Source organism: Ascaphus truei, chromosome 3, assembly GCF_040206685.1.
Source record: "Ascaphus truei isolate aAscTru1 chromosome 3, aAscTru1.hap1, whole genome shotgun sequence".
NCBI classification, from domain to species: Eukaryota; Metazoa; Chordata; class Amphibia; order Anura; family Ascaphidae; genus Ascaphus; species Ascaphus truei.
In genome coordinates this window covers 370,733,293-370,739,957 of record NC_134485.1, presented here as the reverse complement: position 1 = coordinate 370,739,957, position 6,665 = coordinate 370,733,293, and positions in this window count along the sequence as shown.

Genomic DNA, 6,665 nt, shown 5'->3' with positions numbered 1-6,665 from the left:
TTAGTAGAGGAGACTGCTCCCCGTTTACCTATAAGGTTCTCTCTTGGCTCCATCTTTGCACTAAGATAGGCCTCCTGGAGAATAAAAGGATCATAACCCCTCGCCTCGAATCTCTCAATCATCTCAAGTGATCTAATTTCAAAGTCCTCAATGCTCGAACAGTTCCTACGAAGGCGTAAGAATTGGCCCCGAGGTATGCCTCTGAAAAGATTCTTGTCATGAGAGCTTTTGGCATGTAATATGGTGTTACGAGCATTGGGCTTTCTGTAGATATCTGTATGTACTCTCATATTAAGATCAACATAAAGACAGAGATCAAGGTAAGAGATGTGATGGTGATGGTGCTGGGCAGTGAATGAAAGATTAAAGGGATTTTTATTAAGGTGTGAAATAAAGGCATGCAATTGAGTGATAGTGCCTTTCCATACTAAAATCAAATCATCAATATAACGGTGATAAGTGACTATAAGATGTCTGAAGGGGTTCCCATCTCCAAACACGTGGCACTGTTCCCACCAACCCATAAACAGGTTGGCATATGATGGGGCAAAGCATGTTCCCACTGCTGTGCCGCGTGTTTGGAGATAAAAATTCCCTGCAAACATGAAATAGTTGTGTGTCAAAAGAAAAGAAATACTATCTAATAAAAAAGTGATATGCGCTGGTGATAAATCTGACTGAGTTTCCAGAAAGAAACGTGCAGAGATAAGGCCATGTGTATGTGCAATGCTGGTATAAAGTGAGGTCACATCTAGTGTGACCCATAAATATTGAGGTGCCCAGGTGAAATCTGAAAATATGGAGAGTACATGAGATGTATCAAGAAGATGCGAGGGGAGGGCTGTAAATAGTGATCAACATAAATTGAGAGGTTCTCACCTAGAGAACCTATGCTAGACACAATGGGTCTTCCTGGTGGAGCCAAGAGAGACTTATGAATTTTAGGTAGATGATGAAAAATTGGGATAACGGGGCATTTACACCTCAGGAATTCGAACTCAGTGATTGACAAAACCTGAAGTATTCTTCCTAGATCCAAAAGTTCATCAAGCTCACGTCCAAAAGCAAGTGTGGGGTCAGATTTTAATAACACATATGAATCCGCATCACCTAGCTGGCGTAAGGCCTCTTTGATGTAATAGTCATAGTCGACCACCACTACCGCTCCTCCTTTGTCAGCTTTTTTGATAATGATGGTGTTGTTATTTTGTATATTTCTTAATGCATCACGCTGGGCAGGGGTAAGATTGGCAGTGGTTTGTCTAGTGGTACCCATTGTAGAGATGCCTTGTGATAAGAGTCTCAGATCTCTCTGAACTGATACTTGAAAGGTATCTATGGCATGGCCTCTAAGGAAATTGGGACAAAATGTAGACTGTCTTTTTAGACCAGAGTCTTTTCTTCCTAAAAAGTTATGTAAAGAATCCTCACAGATAGTCTCTTGTTCCCTTAATGTGGGGGGCCTCAGTCAGTGTGTGCGGGGCCTCAGTAAGTGGGGGGGCCTCAGTAAGTTGGGGGGCCTCAGTCAGTGGGCGGGGCCTCAGTCAGTGAGCTGAGCCTCAGTCAGTGTGCGGGACCTCAGTCAGTGTGCGGGGCCTCAGTCAGTGTGTGCGGGGCCTCAGTCAGTGTGTGCGGGGCCTCAGTCAGTGTGTGCGGGGCCTCAGTCAGTGTGCGGGGCCTCAGTCAGTGTGTGCTGCGCCTCAGTCAGTGTTCGCGGGGCCTCAGTCAGTGTGTGCAGGGCCTCAGTCAGTGTGTGCGGGGCCTCAGTCAGTGTGTGCGGGGCCTCAGTCAGTGTGTGCGGGGCCTCAGTCAGTGTTCGCGGGGCCTCAGTCAGTGTGTGCAGGGCCTCAGTCAGTGTGTGCAGGGCCTCAGTCAGTGTGTGCAGGGCCTCAGTGAGAGTAGTGCAGGTCTGGAAAGACACAGGTGGGTTTATAAACGTAATAGACCCAAACTCCCTAGACTGTCCGGCCATTTAACATAACGTTAATCTTAGTTAAATAACATTTAATGGTAAAGCTGGACTAAAGAAAATATCATACCATTACCTTGTGTTAACGTCCCATTAAAAGCCCAACATTATAGAAAAACTAACGTCAAAGAAAATTGTATGCAAAATACTTTCTGGCATAAGAATACCCTACTTGTGATGCTCCATTCAAGTTGTTATGCGTTTTTTGCAAATAATTTGTTTTGTGAGTACCTGTAAAACTCAAAGCAAATAATATCTGTTCCTAATAGGGACAGTTCGGCTTTGGATGAATGTGAGCTAAGGATAGTGGTATGTTTTATAAGTTAAATGTAGCTGATTGACATATTTAATTTAAAAAAATGGAAAGGTATCAGTATTTTTTTTATATTGCCATAGTAAAATAAATGCTTTGGAAAGTTGTTACAATCTTTATCTAGCGCATGTTTATGATAATCATGTTTGTCATTCTTCACACCCACAGGCAAATTGTGAGCTGTTATCTGTCTTTTATTTACAAAGTAATTATGAAGTCATCATTAGTCTAATCTAAATATAACACGCTAATATGCTTGAATCCAGTGTTCCTGACTGAAAACAACACATATATTTATTAAATTGATGTCACTCCATACCCCATTGTACCGTGCTGCGCTTTACAAATAAACATTATTATAGGCTAAAGCAGTAAAACTCCGGGCATTATTGAAATCCCTGCTCTCTGGTTAAAATTTCAGGCATTAATCATTCAGTAATCCCCAGAATTTTTGCAGCTTGCAATGTGTATATTTCCAATATGTTTATTTACAGCCAATCAAATTTCAGAACAGTTCTGAGACAGGGCAGGGGATTGGTCAGAAGGTAGGAACAGCTCTGAGACAGGACAGGGGATTGGTCAGGAAGTATCAGGGGGTTGACACCTCCCCCTCCCTCTGTGAACAGAGCTGACTGAGATTGGCTGAGCAGATTCAGTTGAAGGGGGAGGGAGGGCAGTTTGTTTGTGGCTGCAGTTTCTGTGTGAGTGTCAGTAGCAGTGTGTGTGTGTGTGTGTGTGGTGTGCTGTTGTGTTGTATGTATGTAGCAGCAGTTTGTGTCTGTGTGTAGAGCTGCTGTGTTGTGTGTTGAGCTGGTGTGTGTGTGTGTGTATGTGTCAGTGTCAGCAGCAGTGTTTATGGGTGTAGCAGCAGCAGCAGCAGCGTGTGTGTGTGTGTGTGTGTGTGTGTGTGTGTGTGTGTGTGTGTGTGTGCGCTGTGCTGTGCTGTTGTGTGTGTAGCTGCAGCATAGTTTGTGTGTAGCTGTGTGTGTGTGTGTGTGTGTGAAGAGCTGCTGTGTGTGTGTGTGTGTGTGTCAGCAGCAGTTTTTATGGGTGTAGCAGCAGTAGTGTGTGTGTGTGTGTGTGTGGTGTGCTGTGCTGTGCTGTTGTGTTGTATGTGTGTGTAGCTGCAGCATAGTTTGTGTGTAGCAGCAGTTTGTGTGTGTGCAGGTGCTGTGTTGTGCTGTGTGTGTGGGGTGTGCCAGCGTCAGCAGCAGTGTTTATGGGTGTAGAAGCAGCAGTGTGTGGTGTGCTGTGCTGTTGTGTTGTATGTGTGTGTGTAGCAGCAGCAGAGTTTGTGTGTGTGTGTGTGTGTCTGTGTGTGTGTGTGTACACACAGAGGGGGCGGCAGTGTGTGGATATAGCTAGCTGCCGTGTAAGCATATATAGAGGTAGTTTAATGTATTTACCATTTTATTTTAATAAAAAAATCTATATAACTACACAAAGTGTCTATTATTTATGTATAAAGCCTACATTTAGCCTATAATTGTAATAAGCCCCTCAAAACAGGGCATTACTGGCCAATAATGCCATGGCTGGGCTAAAGTCCTTCGACTTCGCTTTGGGCCTTCAACTCTTCCAGCCAGGGCATTATTGGCCAGTAATGCCCTGTTCTTCGGAGATTATTACTTAAATAATAATACTGTATGCACTTTTGTCAAGATGTAACAAAAGTAACACAGTTACTTTAAAGGTGATTGAATCTTTCTAAAGAAGCCCATTAAAACAATTTTGACCCACTACACTGAACAGCCACTTTAACTTCTTTCAGTGCCCTGATGACATTCACTGAACATCATGAGCTCTGGCACTCAGGTGGCCCTTGTGATGGTCAATGAATATCATCACTGTCTTGCTCAATTTGTAGTGGTCATCACATTCAGATTGGTGAAGGTGGTTTAAATGGAAGAAGAGATCGTACTCTTCTGTGGCAATGCCGTGACGATATGATCATTCAGATGCCATCATTTGGCTGTGGCTTACCCGGTGGCCCGTGCCCCGTCCAGCACTGAAAGGGTAATGGAACGAAATGTGCATAGGAGCAGTAAAGATGCTGGTGCGTTCACTCATTGGTATTTTCTATTTCAAGTCCTCAGATGCTTTTACCAAGGAAAAGATGTTTCCGACAGATTCTCGTAACTAGGGACATGGTGCATATTTCCACATTGGAAGACGTGACCAGATGCATTTACTTCGAATTTTTCATGTCTCTAAAAATAGAACAGTAGCATCAACCCAAACAGTTCATCACAAAAATAGTCAAGAGAAGGATTCTGTGAAAGTCCATACATTATTATATATTTAACTGCAGCATTTGTTTAGTACCTCTCCAGGGATATATGTACGAAGTTCCAGTCAAAAGCTGATTAGTTCACCACAGATTCCCTGCACTCCAGACCAAATAGTATTTTTTTATATAGAAAGATTATTTTTCCACCAGATACTGAAATACTGTTCGCCTATTAAAATAAAATGTCAACTGCATTGAAATAATATGTTGCAAATTTGAAGGGGGTTAAAGCAGCCATGGGAAAGTTTGGGTTTCTTAAAGCTATTGATACAAATTCCAGTATTTAAATATTTTTCCTTCCACAAAAAAAAAAAAAAAAAACATTTTTTGGTATTGTCAGGCTGGGAATTCGACAAAAACCGGACTACAATATAGGTAAAAATGTTAAATACATTATCCTGTGCAATCTGACAACTTCCAGGTTATTGATTGTTTCCCAACATATTTCGTATCCATAAAACTGACATTGCGAGGAAATGCCATTGTTTACTCTTTCGCACTTGACAAAGGCAATTCCCATGTGAAAGGCAAGTTTAGTCGTGGGACCTCAGTCCAGAAACCCAAGAGAGGAAACCGTTTGGTGGGTCCACAACTAGAAGATGTTGGTGTCATATTGTATCTCTGCACAAATGCACCCACACATTGTTTGTTTGTAACTATTCTGGTCTGGTTGTGTTATGACTTCTGTAAATCATGGGTGGATGCTGAGCACTTGTAATGTAAGCCTTTAGAGGAACAACCATTATTTAATATGCAACTTATTATGTAAAGAATAATGGAATATAAAAAAATCAGGACTAAAGGAAACCGCTTATAATTTTTAATAAGAATCCAAATTTTATCTTTTTAAGAAATTCAGATTACAAAACCAGTAGACATATATCATATTCGGAAACACGTGCAAAAATAGGGATATTCTATAAACCGTTAATACAATTTTCAATATTAATTAAAAAAATGGCATCTTAAAGTATGAAAAATATATACAATATATATATATAATATGTTACCAGTTGAATAACAATAAATTGTTACATAAGTTGTTTGCAATATGTAGACCCTGAAATAAGTACATGTAATACTGTGCATATATATAACAATGTTAATATATTTCAGCCTGTTATTACTCCATAAATAAGTATTTTCTGACACTTCAAATTAAATAAGTTATAGCGTTTTATGGGTTTAGATAGAATGAATATAAACAACTGTATTAATTTAATGGAAATTATCTTTCCAGTTCACAGTGTAGGCTTCATGGGTCTTTAATATTTATAATATCGAACAGAACATTTTTGGTGACCTTACAGAGTGTACAATCTTATTTTAAATTTTTTACGTAAATCGCATTGACTCCTACTTGCGACATACTTTAGCAAATAATTTCAAGTACAGTATTTTAAGTATGATGGGCCAATATTTTGCATATATAACTGATAATATTTGTTATTTGGGAATTAGAAAATATCTGCATAGATTTAAAATTGAATAAAGGGCATTATCTAAAAAAAAAAAACACCAGCTCTTTGTTGTGAAATGTGACTTATTTACACCGGCATCTCACAACTGAGAGCTGTTTGGTGATACATATTCCATCTTTTAAATACTGTACTTGTAGATCCAACATCAGCTACCACTGATAGCACTTCAGGTTTTATGTATCAGTATTCCAGACTGGCAGCTTAATTTGCAAACAAGCACTTTTGCTCCTGCAAAGACTATTATAGTATCATAATATGTCTCCTAATGTCAACGTACTGAAGTCCTTGGCATTTGCTCTTCCCTATCAGCAATTGATAGAACTATTTTCAAGAGTCAATGAGGGAAGGTACTGTATATTTTAACGTTTTTAAAGGTAATCTCAATTCACGTAAAACGTCTCCACTTTTTACACATTACTTTATCCACAAGATTTGATTTGGTGTCAATCTACTCTAATAACCAGTGTAAAATGCATCAAGTTTAAAAAAAAAAAAAAATGTTAAGAAGAGTAACATTACTGAGCCACTGAATGGTGGTGATGATACAGTCTTGTTTGATACACAGAACCTTTAATTTTAGTGGTACTGTATAACATTTACAAAAACAATAAT